Source organism: Lepisma saccharinum, chromosome 26 (assembly GCF_977018435.1).
Source record: "Lepisma saccharinum chromosome 26, izLepSacc3.1, whole genome shotgun sequence".
Lineage (NCBI taxonomy): Eukaryota > Metazoa > Arthropoda > Insecta > Zygentoma > Lepismatidae > Lepisma > Lepisma saccharinum.
Genome location: NC_139254.1, coordinates 29,912,923 through 29,930,824, shown reverse-complemented (window position 1 = coordinate 29,930,824; position 17,902 = coordinate 29,912,923). Strand labels below are relative to the sequence as shown.

The window sequence follows — 17,902 nt, the reverse complement described above, 5'->3', positions numbered from 1 at the left end:
AGAATCACGTCCAGTTACGAGCTTCGCAATTCCAGGTTGTGGTTCATTCCGTTATAAATGTTTACCTATGGGCATGAAGACATCCAGTAGTTTTATGAATAGACTAATGGACATAGTATTTAGTGGTCTTCCCGACAATCAAGTAGCCACCTATTTAGATGATTTGTGCATAGCAACTTCCACTTTTGAAGAGAATTTCTCCCTAATTCAACAAATATTTGATAGGATTAGGAAAGCAAACATGACGGTTGGAATAAAGAAATGTAAGTTCGCATTTTCAGAAACCATCGTTTTGGGACATCTTCTTTCTGCGAAAGGGATGAAAATTTCCGACAAAATCATTAATTCAATCAAGAATTTTCCAACACCTAACAATAAGAAACACGTGAAGAGCTTCTTAGCACTTTGTTCTTACATTAGGAAATATGTGTCCGGATTCTCATTTTTAGCGGATAACATATATAAACTTTTGAAAAAGAACGTTCCGTTCACGTGGACAGAGCAGCACCAGAAAGAGTTCGATGAACTAAAGGATAAAATTCTCAGTTCTCCCGTTCTCAAACCGTATTCTCCAAACAAGAAGACCTACCTCATCACCGATGCGTCTACAGTTGGCCTCGCAGCCAGCATTTGGCAAGATTCGGAAGACGGAAGCTCACGCCACCCTGTTGCCTTCGCGAGCCGCAGATTAACCGACACAGAGAAGAAGAAATCAATATTCGAACTAGAATTTCTCGCAGTGGTCTATGGAGTAAAAGCGTTTAGATATTATTTGCTAAACAGTCATTTTACTTTAATAACTGATAATCACTCCATATCCTATTTACGACAAGCATCAAATTTGACAGGTCCATTGGCACGAAGAGCTCTGGAACTACAGCAGTTTTCCTTCGATGTGAAACACGTCAAGTCATCAGAAAATGCCCTTGTAGACACTTTAAGCCGCTATCCAGCAGAGGAAGCTCCTGCCGACAGTGAAGACAACCCTGAACTAATTTTCCACCTAGAGGACGAAAACTTCAGCATTCGACAACATCAAGAAGAAGATCCATTATTCGGCCCTATCATTAAAGTCATCAACAAAGATCCGATGCAAGATCCAGGAGTAGTACGAGCAGCACAGTATTACGTCATCAAAGACAACAAACTGTACAGACGTCATCGATACAAGACAGAGGAACTTCTCTTGTGCATTCCACACAAATTAAAAGATGAAATTTTCGAGAAGATTCATTGCAGTGAATACAATGCAGCTCACGCTTCACCATCTTCCACGTATGAAAATTTCAGGAAAAGATTTTACTTCCCAGGATTAAAACGATGGGTGTACATGAAATCCAAAAGTTGCCTCGAATGCCAGATGTCGAAGAGAGATTTCGGACCACAGAAGCTCACCCTTCAGACGTTCGAACCGATCGCCACCCCAGCCAGGAAGTGGGTCATCGACACGTGCGGTCCACTGCAGGCCACAGCCAACCACGGACATCGCTACGTTCTCATCTGCGTAGATCAAGCGACCAGGTACATGGTAACGACATCTATACCTTCAGTTGACGCCGAAACGATCGCCAATGCATTAATGGAACAGATCATTTTGCGATTTGGTGTGCCAGACAACATCACGCTTGATCGTGCACCAGCGCACACTTCAAAAATCATGGAACAATTGAGTCAAATATTGAACGTCAGACTCAGATTCGCAAACACAGACTTCCACGAAACAGTTGGACTCGCCGAAAGACATATTCAGAAATTAAAGCAAAGGCTGAGACCGTATGTAATGAAAAAATGTGCACAGTGGTATCTGTATCTCTCGGCCATAACGTTTGCGATAAATTCAGAAGTACACACAGGAACAAGATATTCTCCACATTACCTTATGTACGGTTACGAACCAAAGAATGCGATGGATTCATTGCTAGGAATAGATCCAAATTCGTTGCAGCACTCTAACAAGGAACGCCTAGACATATTGCAAGCGATGCGTGAACAAGCACAGGAAAATCTCCAGAAGAAATTTAAAACACAGAAAAAGTACTCAGACCAACACACACGGCATGTTGAATTTCAACCCGGACAAAAAGTACTAATTTTAGACACAGTTCCGAAACGAAATGTACCTAAGCACTTCGCAAATTACTTCAAAATACATGGTACAGTTCTTGAAATGGAAAATGCCAACAGCGTACGAATAAGCTACAAGGACGGCCGAGGAAAGGATAAAATCGACACATTTTCCATAACAAGAGTCAAACCCTTCTTCGAAGAAAAGGAGAAAATACAAGAAGAAAATGATAACATCGACGAAATGTCTGCAGAACAGTCAGAAACCGAAGAGACAGAAGTCAAAGGGACATAATTCCACAGAAAGTCAAATGGGAAAGAACGTTGTCATTCCATCATTTCATCGTCATCGTCGCGATTAGTCAAAGTGGAAGAAAAGCGACGCTACAAGACAAGCAGTTCAATCGAAGCATCAATGTTAATAAAAACCAAAATGCATTTATTTTGTTAAATCTTATCAAAATATACAGGAACTGTCCTCTTCAAAAATAGAATTTCGTGATAACCACGCCAAACTGTCATTCGTTGAATAAACTGGTTTATTTTCATGAAGATTGCAACACTCGCCTCCTCGACTTGGAAGAGAGCGATATCAACAAAACACGTACATCTCCTATTACAGCGGCCAAGGAACGAAGTAGCGTGACGTCATCCTGAAAGTGACATCAAACTAACAACAAGCAACTAGCAGAAGTGACAGAAGTTTCGCATGTAAGCAGTTTCTCCAAAACTCACATCATCTGCATTTGAAGATTACAGTGAAACACGATTATGCCAGAAACTTATATAATATAGAAATTAGAACATTAAGAGAATAACGAGCATTAAGATATTTAGTGTAAATTCTCTACAACAATATAAATACGTATATTGAAGAGTATACACTCCTGTTATAATTTAAATGAAATAGTGCACAAGTTATATTTATATACAGTATGTATGAATTTACGCTCGTGATAATAATATTTCACTTATGTGAAGTTTAATGATGCTAGGGACAGGTTTTATCTTCATAGATAGCCATTTAAGTATAGTGCGCACTTGAGCGTATCTGATATCCCTTAGTACACAATTTCTGGAATTCTGGTAATTCCATATATATCGAATTCCTCATAATACATATGAGTGAGAACAGTAAATGAATTAATTTTCATAAAGATTGATAATTCTTGTGTTTCATTGCAATAATAATCATAATAATAATAATGCACTGCCCTTCGAACCTGCGTCTCATTACGCAACAGCGATATCTTTAATAATTGTAGGGACTATCTTATTTTTATTAATTACGGCATGTTTTGTTCGTAAAATTCAATCCTGTTTTTGTTGTCGTCCCCTTGCACAACAAACAACCAGTCGACAAAAACCTACCCCTCAAGCTCGCAGTATAAATGTCAAAAATGAAGAACAAATAATTCCTGTAAGAATAGCACAAAATAGACATATCAGACCATCAACGGCACCACCCCCTATTCCTTCTTCTTCCAAAGCGCTGGCTAAACAATCTTGTATCGATATCCCATCACATCACTTTGACAGTATCTGTTAAGGCACATCACCACCGACTTGCACTTAGCCAATGGATTAGACACCCTGTCCAGCAGGCAGACAGTGAACTTCTAAAGCCGCCCTACAATTGTCTGAGTACATGTCGATTGGTGCATGTCCAATATCTACTACATTCCTATCCTTATTTTCTCTTTCTCCTTCCTTTCACTGGCTCAGACCACCTCTAACAGGTACCTAAAACACCAGAGCATCGTCGAAGATCGACAGAGGAAAACTCGAGGACCAACGCCACCAAATTGTCTTCCACCTTCTACAGAATACACCTCCAGATTAAATCCAATTTCGGAGCATCGCCCCCCTCCCCCAGATTTTGATGGACGATGGACTTGCCGTATTGGAGAATAGAAAGATGAAAGACAAGTCAAGAAGAATGTTCCAGGAGGCTACACTTTGTTTGGACAGGACAAAGAAGGAACAGCATTCATTGAATGTGTGTCTATTACATTCAAATTGATACTGCTAAGACAAAACAATGCATCCAAGAACAACCTTCTGTCCCAGTTGCGGAAGTTGGAAAAGAAGTGTAAGACGTTTCTCACCTAGGACAACATGTGATTCTCCCACTGTGATCTGATTCCCAGCTTACAACACCTTAGTATAGCAGGCAAGTATTTCACGAACTTGGAAATCCTTCCCAGCAGGCCCAATTAGTAGCATTACATGTTCCAAACGCCAATTCACCAGAGCATCCCAGCTGCCCAGGATGTCATCGATCATTACAAGTTGCACCAAGGTGTGAAAATGAAGAAGTTCGAAGAACTGGAAACGCCAAGTTCACCACTCCAATCCCTAGTGAAGTCCCAATAGACTACATAAAGTACAGGAACTAGGTTCGTTTCAATTGTGCTACGAAGTCAGATACATTTCTATGCATGGACAAACGTGAACATTTCAGAACACGGGAAATCGAAATGATACTGATCTGCAATCATTGCATGAATTATTTTAGAAGAAACTGGTACTTTCAAAATGATAAAACAAAGTGATAGAGTGAAAATAAACACAATGATATGAAATAATGTCGTATTGAACCCTTCAGGTTTGAACACAATGTGTTTAAACAGTGAATATTTTCTAAGTGATTACATAGTGTAATTATGGCATGCAGTGTAAACTATGCCTTATCAAAAGTGAATATTCTTTCATTCAGATTTGTAAATAATTATAAACTTTGGTTCCAGGATAGTGTATAGTGCATCATGATTTACGTTTTCATTGTCGATGCAAAGAACACCAGTGATAACGTAATATTAAAATAATCAATTTAAGGGACAAAAACATCGTAAAACAAACAAAAAAAAAAAAAGAAACTATTGTGCTGGTAATGGTTATGGTTATGTATTATAATGAACTATACTAATTTTATATTCATAGGTTTAATTAATTAACTTACTGCTTTTTGGTTCTTAATGGGTATTTAGTTGTTTATGCATTATTTATGCATAATAATTAGTGTTATGGATTGGTACTGGTAAATTTTTTTTTGCTTACCAGGCTTGATAGTTTCTTGATGTACTTCTATATCATTTCAAATGAATTTTTAACATGTATGAACCAATAAATGGTACACTCAGACACGCGACCATCGGAGATGACGCTTCTTGACAGGGGGGTATGTTGACTTGTAGGTAAGAATTAGAAGGTGTACTTGAAAACGAAACATTACGGAGACAGGATGTTCTCGTCGGTTTGGAATGCAGACCTTACAAATTCCATTACTTGTCTCATCCGTGGAAAGGTACCAGCCTGACAGACGGATATGAATCGACAGGTATTGGAATTTGTATAGCGAAGCAACCGAACCGATCTGAGAAGATCGGAAGGGAATTTCAGGATCAGTATTGGATTTGGTTTTGGTGTGAGTACATCGAGGAAGACAGGGCAGGTATGTACCTGGAGGACGGAGGCGTCTCTCCGAACATAGATTGGTCTGAGCCTTGTTACTAAACCTCTCGCTAGTACCTTTTCTTACTTACACCCCGGTAATAAAATAATGAAATAAGGGAAGGAGGAAACACTATAGCCTATGGTACAGCGTAAATGAGCAAAGGCAGAGAGGCTGTGATTAGGGAGTGGGATAAATTAGTTTGGTAATGTTTGTGCATCTCCTCATATGTGAGAATCCCATAATCTTGTACCTTCTGTTTTATGATGGAATAAAAAACACACCCAGTGTATTGTTATACACTTTTGCATTAAACTTTGATTCATCTCAGATATTCATTAAATGACAGTAGATTTATTTTGTCTTCTGTCAAAAGTTTAGCTCTTAACATATTCTGAATATTTTATGTCCTTTGCTATACACTCATTTTGTGCATAAATGCCAGGCTATAATCGCTCCGCATATCTTGTTCACGTGTATTGTAACCACCCATTTGAAATTCCAAGTTCTAGATGTTACGCTTTCTTCGTTGATGAATTTTACTTGTACTTGTGTCGAATTATGTAATTGCATTTCGCTTATACTCTTGAGAATAGGAGTGAACAATTTATATGCACATTGTGGAAATTCATTATGAGTATTCCGCTTGGGATTTTGAATCCATAGAAGTAGTTTTGGTACTAATCTGATATTCCCCGGACAGATTTCTTCATTTTTACAGAAGAAACTACTTAACGGTAATAACTTCCTGTAGCATTGTTTAACATCTGGAAGGTGTTTTGTGTGATGTGGGAATGTTTCATAGTGGAAATTCAACCATTGACACATAGCCCCATGAACGATTCCCGGTAAGGTTAGGTTAGGTAGGGTCACGTTTAGGTTACAATAGTTAAAAATTGGTTTCGAAAGAAATGTGCGTAGCCCCACACACCATTCTCGCATAGCCCCACGAACCATCGACACATAGCCCCACAAACCATTTGCGGAAACGTACGTTCTTCAGTTACAAAAACACTTTTATTAAAAAAAATTACAATTACTTTGATCAAAAAAACGTGAATTAATTAAAGAATGTTCCGCGAAGCAGATAGGTAAATACAAATGTCAAAAATTGACAAAACGAAGAAGTTATAGCATAGGTGTCCGGGGAATATCAGATATTTACTGAAGTTTTTAGTTTCTTTCATGATTTCTTCTATTTTATGTATGTGGAAAGAGAACATCAAGTAGATTTCAGGAAAAAAAATGTAAATATTAACAAAGAGAACAACATCTGTTCTATGGTTTTCTGAAAAGAACATGACAATGTGCAGGTAAGTTTGGACTAGATAGCCCTTTCTCATTTGTTGCAAATTGATACTTGGGTAGAAAATGGAGAAGCATCCCAGTATTAGACTGATGTAAGGAAATTATGTTCAAACAGATTGATGCTACAGTGAAAGAGTGGTAAGGTTGGTAACCTTCAAGTTCATAAGATTCCTCAAATGCATGCCTGCAGCTGTAAATGCCCATTTTGCTCAACTAAAACTTTTTTTTATCTTATGCTTATGGATATGACTGATGTAAGGAAATTATGTTTTTTTTTTAATCTTATGCTTATGGATATATATTCACAAATGAATTGATTTTTCTAATATATAATGTATCAAATTTGTGTCCCAAAAAAGTTGAATTGAAATGGTTCTCGCACATATCAATGCAGCGATGTCCGTTGAACCATAGAAACTGCAGGCTCTTAGAGCTGTGTTGGACACGTTCCATGTACATATTTACTCCAGGCTGTCTGCCAGTCAAGATAGTCAAGAAATCATGCTTGTGGTCAAGAATGTTTGCTATTTTTTTTTACAGTATAGCGAGTTAAATTAATTGTTATATACCTGTCCTGGGATTTAATAATATTGAATATTTGGGAATTTAAATTATATTGAGTTGTGTTTAAAATTTGTTTACTTTGGTTCTTAAGAATTACATTTTTGAATGCATAATGTTTTGTAAAAATATTATATAACGTAATGTGGCCATTCCCCATCTAAGATGATATCTGGAGCATTAATTTTTACATGCATTAATAATTAAAGCAAGTCAAGCACAGCTTCAGTTTTCATCTTCACCGGCCTTCTGGTAAAGGTTTTTCACTGAATAAAAATATCTAAATTTGCAACTATGCCTAAGTAGTGAGCAATGAAATAAGGTTAAGAAAAAGGGAAGAAAGATCAAGAATTTTGGATTTGTTATTTTGGTAGAGACCCTGTACTCCGTTGATTAAAAATCTGTTTTGCAATATGAATTGACAATGATAATGGATTTGAAAAACAGATGCAAAGACCTTCAAAGCAAGACCAAAATTGTATTTGTAGGACTACAATACCATAAGAGAAGTAGTTTCGCAAAAATTGATAAGAATAGTTTTTTGACAAATTTTAAAAATCTGAAAATTAAGAATTGTTTAAAACCTTCCTGGTTGCACCGTAATAAAATTTCATTAGAATCGGACCACCCATTTCTTTTTTATAGAATTTCAGAGAGAGCGATCGTATGCAAAAAAAAAAGGGGGGAGACACTTTTTTCTCAAGACAAAAAAAAATGCGTAGCATAGATTAACGCAGAATTGAGTACGCTGAATTTGATGTAACTCGTTTCTATGTAGACTAATTACTGGTTAATTTTTAATTTGAATCCAAACTCGAGTATCTATAAGTTTTAATCCGTGAGTAGATAATTATTTTGTTGTTCTTGTTTCTCTTTCATCAACGTATATGAACAACAAAACATGAAGCTACAGCACAGAGCCAGCTGTGAATTTACGTCTTGACTGCACACCGCTGCGTGATTTTCTTTTGTTTTACTACCAACATACAACCCTATCGCTAACCCAAGAAAAACATACAAAGCCAGCAAAGTAATTCATCTTCTGTAACAAAATCATCACTTATCGAAATAAATGTACTTTTACGACTCTGTTCATAACTTCACGTAATTTATTAATGTATTTCAAAATGTGTTTTGTTGTTTCTTTTGACAATTTCTCTTGCAGTTCTTTTAAGTTGGTATCACTTCAGGCAATCGTATCTCAGGATCGTCGTCTTGGCGAAGAGAAAGTTTCTTTCCTTGGGAAGAGAGGCTCTTAGCCAAGAGTTTCTCAAGATACGACTATGAAACGACCCTGTCTCAAGACGAGATTACCTTCCCAAGATCGTCTTGGCTAAGGCTGTGTCCAAAAGGTACAAAGTACATACTTGAAGTACAGTCTTGACGGAAGTGACGTCACCTAGTGCAGTTCGAAAGCGCCAAGCAAACGAGTGTACAAGACCAGAGGACGCAGCACACGAGCGGTGCGCACTTGCGATCTGTGCTTGCTTTTCATTTGTTAAAAAAATGGACGTCTGAAGTCAATCAGCTGGTAGTTGTAGCATAGGTTGTAGTTCTTCCATTGTGTGGAAATGTAAGTAAGGGCCGGTTGCACCATCTCCGCTTAACGCCTTATCCTCCACTTAACACTATTTTGCGGTTGTTCAATGTCCACCTAACGTTACCTAGCACTTAAAGTCCCGTGTAACGTAAGTGGCGGTCGGTGCTCGGCCTAACGCGTTAAGTGTCGGATAAACATGGAAAAGCAGTACACTGTGAGGTTAACGGATACGTGCAGTACCTATTATAATCTGTGTTTGCACTTTTATAGTTGATAAAATGGCAAAGTCTCGATCAGCTGATGTAAATTGCGAAAGTTTGTTGCACGTTTTGCATTACCAAATATCAAATAACAGCAAAACAGACGGATTTGTTAATTATCCTAGGAACGGCAATAAATCAAGCAACTTTTATAAATATATGTGTAAAAATGAATATTAGGTGGTTATTTTCGTGTGTGTTGCTAAATGTTGTATATTTATATTAACGTTAGCAGTTTCACTGTAATTTCATAGTAGGATGTGAGTGCATGCGGGTACAGAAATATAAATAAAAACTACCGTTCCAGACTTCCAGGTTAAAGTAATGCGTTTGATGCTTGCAAAATTGTATTAAAATTGTGTTCCAAATAAATGAATGTGTGTTTGCTGTAACAAATTTCTTCAACCAAACAACACAATATACGAAATGTACACCATGCATCAGTTGCTTTTTCGCAATCCTAGTAATTTGTAATCTTTAAAATTAAAACTCGTGTAACATTCGAGTCACTTCCGTCGCCATTGGTGTGAATGTAACATTGCAAATAAACAAGTAACCTGTTGTTTCCGAATAATAACTGGCAAAGAATGCTCGTATAATATTTAGCAGTACTCTTACCGTCCAGTTCATACATATGTACAAGCATGGTACAAGGAACAATTTCCGAATGGTGGTGTGTTTTGTACGTACAAACATACACATTTACAATAATAACCTTGCAAGCAACTACATACCTAATAGTACATAAGACGTAATACCTATCTTTAAAGAAACGTATATTTGTATACGTGTGAGTTATTATGTTAACTTTCAAAATTGGCAAAAAAAAGTTTACTGTTAACAAGCATTCTTAATATGTTGACACGCATGTACAAGGAACAATTTCCTACTGGTTTTGTACCTAACCTAACCTACCCTAATATACATTGGAGTGCATAAGACGTAAATGCCAACGTTTTTTTTTCGGTATTTAATATTTGCAGGAAACATTTTATGCGAAGTAACATATTTTAATGACATTGTGCGATATTTTGTACTTTAACTTTAAGACTGGCAAAAAAAATAATAATAATAATAGAGACAGGTACAGCAGTATATTTACGGCGTTGATACGTATATACAAGGAACAATTTCCGAATGGTGATACAAAGAAAATGCACCATTGTAATAAACCTTGCACGAATCTGCATGCCTGGAGATGCATAAAACGTGAACACAAGTTTTTTTCTTTTTTATATTCATATGCAATATACATGATCTTGTATTTAATTTTTCAAAATAACTGGCCTAAAAAGACGAACGGCTAGGGAAAGAATTATCACCTTGAGAAATACATGCTAAGAACACCAAACCTGGCCTACCTAACCTATCCACGTAGGCATATAATAGCATAAATAAGCATGTAAATAGGTTTGGCAAGTTATAATTTGTTTATTTAAGCTATTATATGCATACGTGGATGGGTTAGGCAAACCAGGTTTGGTGTTGTTAGCATGTATTACCCAAGGTGCTAATGCTGTCCCTAGCCGATCGCCCAAAATATACCACAGCTTGTACGTATGTACAAGGTATATTTTCCGGGTGGATGTTGGTGTTTTTTGTAAACAATATATACGTTCTTGCACTGCACTAGATATAACGTTGCACGAAACTACCTATCTGAAAGTATATACTGCCTGGAGTTTCTTTTTTTTTTCTAATAAGAATAAAACATGCGTACATACAGTACTACGGTACTTTACATTGCTATTTGATTCTTCCTTTTGTGCTAAGATGATAGTAATTCCCAAAATGTACCTTGTACATCTAACCGTTGATTAACGATTTTTTTTTTTGTGCTATTCGAATTTGTTTTGAATACAAAAATTAAATTTTCATCTGCATCGTTAACCAACTTTCACAAATGCTGCATTATAAATAAAGAAGAAACCTAAGTATAATATAGTCAACGTTGATAATACTGATACTCGCTATTCGCTAAAGAAGGTGTTACGGATTGGTAAATTATTAACAGAAACGAATGATAAATTAGTAAGAGCAGAATAGAAGATTGCTCTTCTCATTCCGTATATTTACACAAACTCATATATGTCAGCCTTGCACTAAAAATTGAATAAATGTAACTTGCATTTGTTACGACTTCGTAAAATTTTGGTCACTGTTTAGTAGTGTTTAATATTTTCAAAAAAGTGACCGTATGTCTTACTGAAAGATAAGACGAGGAATATTCTTTTTTGCATTATGTTAATTGGAGTACGTGAAAAATAAATTGAAAATTTTGTAAGCTTCCCACTACTTCGAAAGATTACGGGTTATATTGTATCATATAACATACATTTGATATATGAGAGTACGACACATGAATTACCTACTTCTATCAGCTGTTTCATTTTATTGCAATAAATATTTAGTTTTTTTAAACATATTTCAGTTGAAAAAGCATGCATTTGGAATTGACAAGCAGATATTAGCACGTATTAAACAAACAAAACACAATCGAAAACACAACTTTCTCCACTTTCTGTTGCCAGGTCGTACGGCAAGCAGGAGAAAGTTCCACCTTACAAGGCCGAGGATAAAAATGCTTGGTGCAACCCACCGCCGCCTAAATCTCCCGCCTGTCGTTATCCAGCACTTTGTAAAGTGGCAGATTAAGTGGCGATGGTGCAACCGGCCCTAAACAAGTTTTTAAAATACTATGTAATTTTATTTATTGGTTTTATTCATATATGCGTGGTTTCTTTCTTCTATAGTGAGAAGGTGTTTAAAAGTGAGAAAACAATTTCTTTTCCCGCGATCGTAAACCATGTTGCGGAATGTGTGAAAATTAATTTGAAAGAGCAAATTTCTTTCATATTTCTATAATTAATAACGTGCTGTGTTATATAAACTGCACGCCGAGTCATGTGTGTGTTGTTCACGGAAAACAAGAGTGGCACATACAGTCGATGTTTGATAATTTTAGTTTCGAAGCAACTTTTGTTGCATTCCTCACTTGTGTTGGCGCTGCAGTCGAAGTGCAGTTCGAAAGCTTTCCGCTTCCAGGCTTCAAGACCGCCTGCGAGTATGCTCTCGAAGTATGCTCGCTTCAAGTATGGTCTTGCAGCTTTCGGACACAGCCTAAGGCTGTGTCCAAAAGGTACAAAGTACATACTTGAAGTACAGTCTTGACGGAAGTGACGTCACCTAGTGCAGTTCGAAAGCGCCAAGCAAACGAGTGTACAAGACCAGAGGACGCAGCACACGAGCGGTGCGCACTTGCGATCTGTGCTTGCTTTTCATTTGTTAAAAAAATGGACGTCTGAAGTCAATCAGCTGGTAGTTGTAGCATAGGTTGTAGTTCTTCCATTGTGTGGAAATGTAAGTAAGGGCCGGTTGCACCATCTCCGCTTAACGCCTTATCCTCCACTTAACACTATTTTGCGGTTGTTCAATGTCCACCTAACGTTACCTAGCACTTAAAGTCCCGTGTAACGTAAGTGGCGGTCGGTGCTCGGCCTAACGCGTTAAGTGTCGGATAAACATGGAAAAGCAGTACACTGTGAGGTTAACGGATACGTGCAGTACCTATTATAATCTGTGTTTGCACTTTTATAGTTGATAAAATGGCAAAGTCTCGATCAGCTGATGTAAATTGCGAAAGTTTGTTGCACGTTTTGCATTACCAAATATCAAATAACAGCAAAACAGACGGATTTGTTAATTATCCTAGGAACGGCAATAAATCAAGCAACTTTTATAAATATATGTGTAAAAATGAATATTAGGTGGTTATTTTCGTGTGTGTTGCTAAATGTTGTATATTTATATTAACGTTAGCAGTTTCACTGTAATTTCATAGTAGGATGTGAGTGCATGCGGGTACAGAAATATAAATAAAAACTACCGTTCCAGACTTCCAGGTTAAAGTAATGCGTTTGATGCTTGCAAAATTGTATTAAAATTGTGTTCCAAATAAATGAATGTGTGTTTGCTGTAACAAATTTCTTCAACCAAACAACACAATATACGAAATGTACACCATGCATCAGTTGCTTTTTCGCAATCCTAGTAATTTGTAATCTTTAAAATTAAAACTCGTGTAACATTCGAGTCACTTCCGTCGCCATTGGTGTGAATGTAACATTGCAAATAAACAAGTAACCTGTTGTTTCCGAATAATAACTGGCAAAGAATGCTCGTATAATATTTAGCAGTACTCTTACCGTCCAGTTCATACATATGTACAAGCATGGTACAAGGAACAATTTCCGAATGGTGGTGTGTTTTGTACGTACAAACATACACATTTACAATAATAACCTTGCAAGCAACTACATACCTAATAGTACATAAGACGTAATACCTATCTTTAAAGAAACGTATATTTGTATACGTGTGAGTTATTATGTTAACTTTCAAAATTGGCAAAAAAAAGTTTACTGTTAACAAGCATTCTTAATATGTTGACACGCATGTACAAGGAACAATTTCCTACTGGTTTTGTACCTAACCTAACCTACCCTAATATACATTGGAGTGCATAAGACGTAAATGCCAACGTTTTTTTTTCGGTATTTAATATTTGCAGGAAACATTTTATGCGAAGTAACATATTTTAATGACATTGTGCGATATTTTGTACTTTAACTTTAAGACTGGCAAAAAAAATAATAATAATAATAGAGACAGGTACAGCAGTATATTTACGGCGTTGATACGTATATACAAGGAACAATTTCCGAATGGTGATACAAAGAAAATGCACCATTGTAATAAACCTTGCACGAATCTGCATGCCTGGAGATGCATAAAACGTGAACACAAGTTTTTTTCTTTTTTATATTCATATGCAATATACATGATCTTGTATTTAATTTTTCAAAATAACTGGCCTAAAAAGACGAACGGCTAGGGAAAGAATTATCACCTTGAGAAATACATGCTAAGAACACCAAACCTGGCCTACCTAACCTATCCACGTAGGCATATAATAGCATAAATAAGCATGTAAATAGGTTTGGCAAGTTATAATTTGTTTATTTAAGCTATTATATGCATACGTGGATGGGTTAGGCAAACCAGGTTTGGTGTTGTTAGCATGTATTACCCAAGGTGCTAATGCTGTCCCTAGCCGATCGCCCAAAATATACCACAGCTTGTACGTATGTACAAGGTATATTTTCCGGGTGGATGTTGGTGTTTTTTGTAAACAATATATACGTTCTTGCACTGCACTAGATATAACGTTGCACGAAACTACCTATCTGAAAGTATATACTGCCTGGAGTTTCTTTTTTTTTTCTAATAAGAATAAAACATGCGTACATACAGTACTACGGTACTTTACATTGCTATTTGATTCTTCCTTTTGTGCTAAGATGATAGTAATTCCCAAAATGTACCTTGTACATCTAACCGTTGATTAACGATTTTTTTTTTGTGCTATTCGAATTTGTTTTGAATACAAAAATTAAATTTTCATCTGCATCGTTAACCAACTTTCACAAATGCTGCATTATAAATAAAGAAGAAACCTAAGTATAATATAGTCAACGTTGATAATACTGATACTCGCTATTCGCTAAAGAAGGTGTTACGGATTGGTAAATTATTAACAGAAACGAATGATAAATTAGTAAGAGCAGAATAGAAGATTGCTCTTCTCATTCCGTATATTTACACAAACTCATATATGTCAGCCTTGCACTAAAAATTGAATAAATGTAACTTGCATTTGTTACGACTTCGTAAAATTTTGGTCACTGTTTAGTAGTGTTTAATATTTTCAAAAAAGTGACCGTATGTCTTACTGAAAGATAAGACGAGGAATATTCTTTTTTGCATTATGTTAATTGGAGTACGTGAAAAATAAATTGAAAATTTTGTAAGCTTCCCACTACTTCGAAAGATTACGGGTTATATTGTATCATATAACATACATTTGATATATGAGAGTACGACACATGAATTACCTACTTCTATCAGCTGTTTCATTTTATTGCAATAAATATTTAGTTTTTTTAAACATATTTCAGTTGAAAAAGCATGCATTTGGAATTGACAAGCAGATATTAGCACGTATTAAACAAACAAAACACAATCGAAAACACAACTTTCTCCACTTTCTGTTGCCAGGTCGTACGGCAAGCAGGAGAAAGTTCCACCTTACAAGGCCGAGGATAAAAATGCTTGGTGCAACCCACCGCCGCCTAAATCTCCCGCCTGTCGTTATCCAGCACTTTGTAAAGTGGCAGATTAAGTGGCGATGGTGCAACCGGCCCTAAACAAGTTTTTAAAATACTATGTAATTTTATTTATTGGTTTTATTCATATATGCGTGGTTTCTTTCTTCTATAGTGAGAAGGTGTTTAAAAGTGAGAAAACAATTTCTTTTCCCGCGATCGTAAACCATGTTGCGGAATGTGTGAAAATTAATTTGAAAGAGCAAATTTCTTTCATATTTCTATAATTAATAACGTGCTGTGTTATATAAACTGCACGCCGAGTCATGTGTGTGTTGTTCACGGAAAACAAGAGTGGCACATACAGTCGATGTTTGATAATTTTAGTTTCGAAGCAACTTTTGTTGCATTCCTCACTTGTGTTGGCGCTGCAGTCGAAGTGCAGTTCGAAAGCTTTCCGCTTCCAGGCTTCAAGACCGCCTGCGAGTATGCTCTCGAAGTATGCTCGCTTCAAGTATGGTCTTGCAGCTTTCGGACACAGCCTCAGAATCTCTTACACAGTGTCTTGAGATTTAACTATGAATACGGCCCGTACGTGGCAGCAGACTCGGCCTAATAATAAACCTAAAGGCTCTCGTAGTTAGGTTAGGTTCCGTTAGCATTAAAATAATATCGCTAAATGCTTTGTAAAGAAAAAGGTTCTAAATTACCTGTACATTGATTCCCACTAATCATAAACTTGCATTTTTCTCGTCTTCATCTGTTCTTGATTTATAATATCCTTTTAGCAGACGAATTACGTGGCAGGAGCAAATTTGACGCTTTTTTGTACTGCTGACACGTGCGTGGCAACAGACTCGGCCAAATTTATAAAGGCAGTGTCTGCTGCCACGTTCTTTTTCTGCTGGAACCTCAAAAAAGATGCGCGTGGCAGTAGACTCGGTCTTTGTTTTATCGTGATTTCATCATGCTATGTATGCAATTAAGTCTGTAACACATACTGTGAAGTTGTAGCGATTACTTTCAGAAAAATGTTTTAAGATTAGGTCCCTCAGCATTCTTCTAATAATAAACCTAAATGCTCTCGTAGTTAGGTTAAGTTCTGTTAGCATTAAAATAATATCACTAAATGCTTTCTAAAGAATAAGGTTCTAAATTACCTGTACATTCATTCCCACTAATCGTAAACTTGCATTTCTCTCGTCTTAATCTGTTCTTAAGATTTGTAACATCCTGTTAGCACACGAATTACGTGGCAGCAGCAAATTTGACGCTTCTTCTTGCTGCTGACACGTGCGTGGCAGCATACTCGGCCAATTATAAAATATTTCTGTCCCGCTTGCTGATGGACATTTTCATTAGTACTGCCCATTTGCTAACCCAAATTATACAACGTAAAACCTGCACGCTCACCTTTGTGTGTTATTATGTGTATGGTGGTAAATACAGAGACCTACAAGGAGTTTGAATTTCACGCGTGTACGTAATATATTTTAATTTCAATATTGAGAGTAGTACATGACTTTTAATTGGAATCCATTTAACCTGTAAGAATCTTATGAAGATTTATTTGAACAAGGTATAGAGAATAAGAACTACTTGACGGACAGACTTATTCGAAGAATGTCAAGCCAAAGTTTCTATTATGGGTACTTGTTTACTATCCTTCGGACACATTTATTTATTTTTACGGAAGAAACTGCTTACCGTAATAAGTTCCTGCAGCATTGTCGAACATCGGGAAGGTGTTTTGTGTGATGTGGGAACGTTTCATAGCTGAAATTCATGTTGTTCGTTGAAAATTAATTCTCTGACGGAGAATAGCGTTTGGCGCGTACACCTTCGTACACCATCACGCATCGTGACTGTATCATGACGTATCGTGATTGTGTTTTGTTCATGTTCATTGGGTATCCAGTGTTTCGAACTGTCTGCGTTTGCAACGAGAGTTAGAAGGATGGCGTGTCGCTAGCCCCACAAACCATTGGCACGTGGTTAGGTTAAGCAAACATAGTTAAAACTTGGTGTCGTGTTCGTATCAGGATCTAGAAATTGGAAATAATTGCGAACCATTGACGCTAGCCCCACGAACCATTGGCGCTAGCTCCACGAACCATTGGCACGTGGTTAGGTTAGTTCGGTTAGGTTAGGCAAACATAGTTAAAATTTGGTGTCGTGGTAGTATCAGGATCTAGAAATTGGAAATAATTGCGAACCATTGGCGCTAGCCCCACGAAGCATTGGCGGTAGCCCCACAAACCATTGATGCTAGCCCTACGAACCATTGGCGCTTGCCCCACGAACCATTGGTGCTAGCCCCACGAACCATTGACGCTAGCTCCACAAACCATTGGCACGTGGTTAGGTTAGTTCGGGTATGTTAGGCAAACATAGTTAAAATTTGGTGTCGTGGTAGTACCAGGAATATATATATTTGGTTGTGAAACAAAAAAATTCGCGAAAATCGACAGTTTCCATTCCGAAAACTTACGCCTTATTTTCGCTTATTTTGCAATTTCTAGATGGTTCGCACTTAATCCAGGACGGATAG

The 17,902-nt window shown here is 36.9% G+C and overlaps 1 protein-coding gene across 1 annotated transcript in view; it reads left to right on the top strand.

Moving 5' to 3' along the window:
- Positions 1 to 16,723: 16,723 nt before the first annotated feature.
- mTerf3 (mitochondrial transcription termination factor 3) overlaps positions 16,724 to 17,902 on the top strand; it is a 51,485-nt gene continuing 50,306 nt past the window's right edge. Inside the window, exon 1 of the mRNA XM_083112786.1 lies at positions 16,724 to 16,830. The gene's annotated coding sequence lies outside the window, so the exon portion shown is untranslated. The remainder of the gene's footprint in view (positions 16,831 to 17,902) is intronic.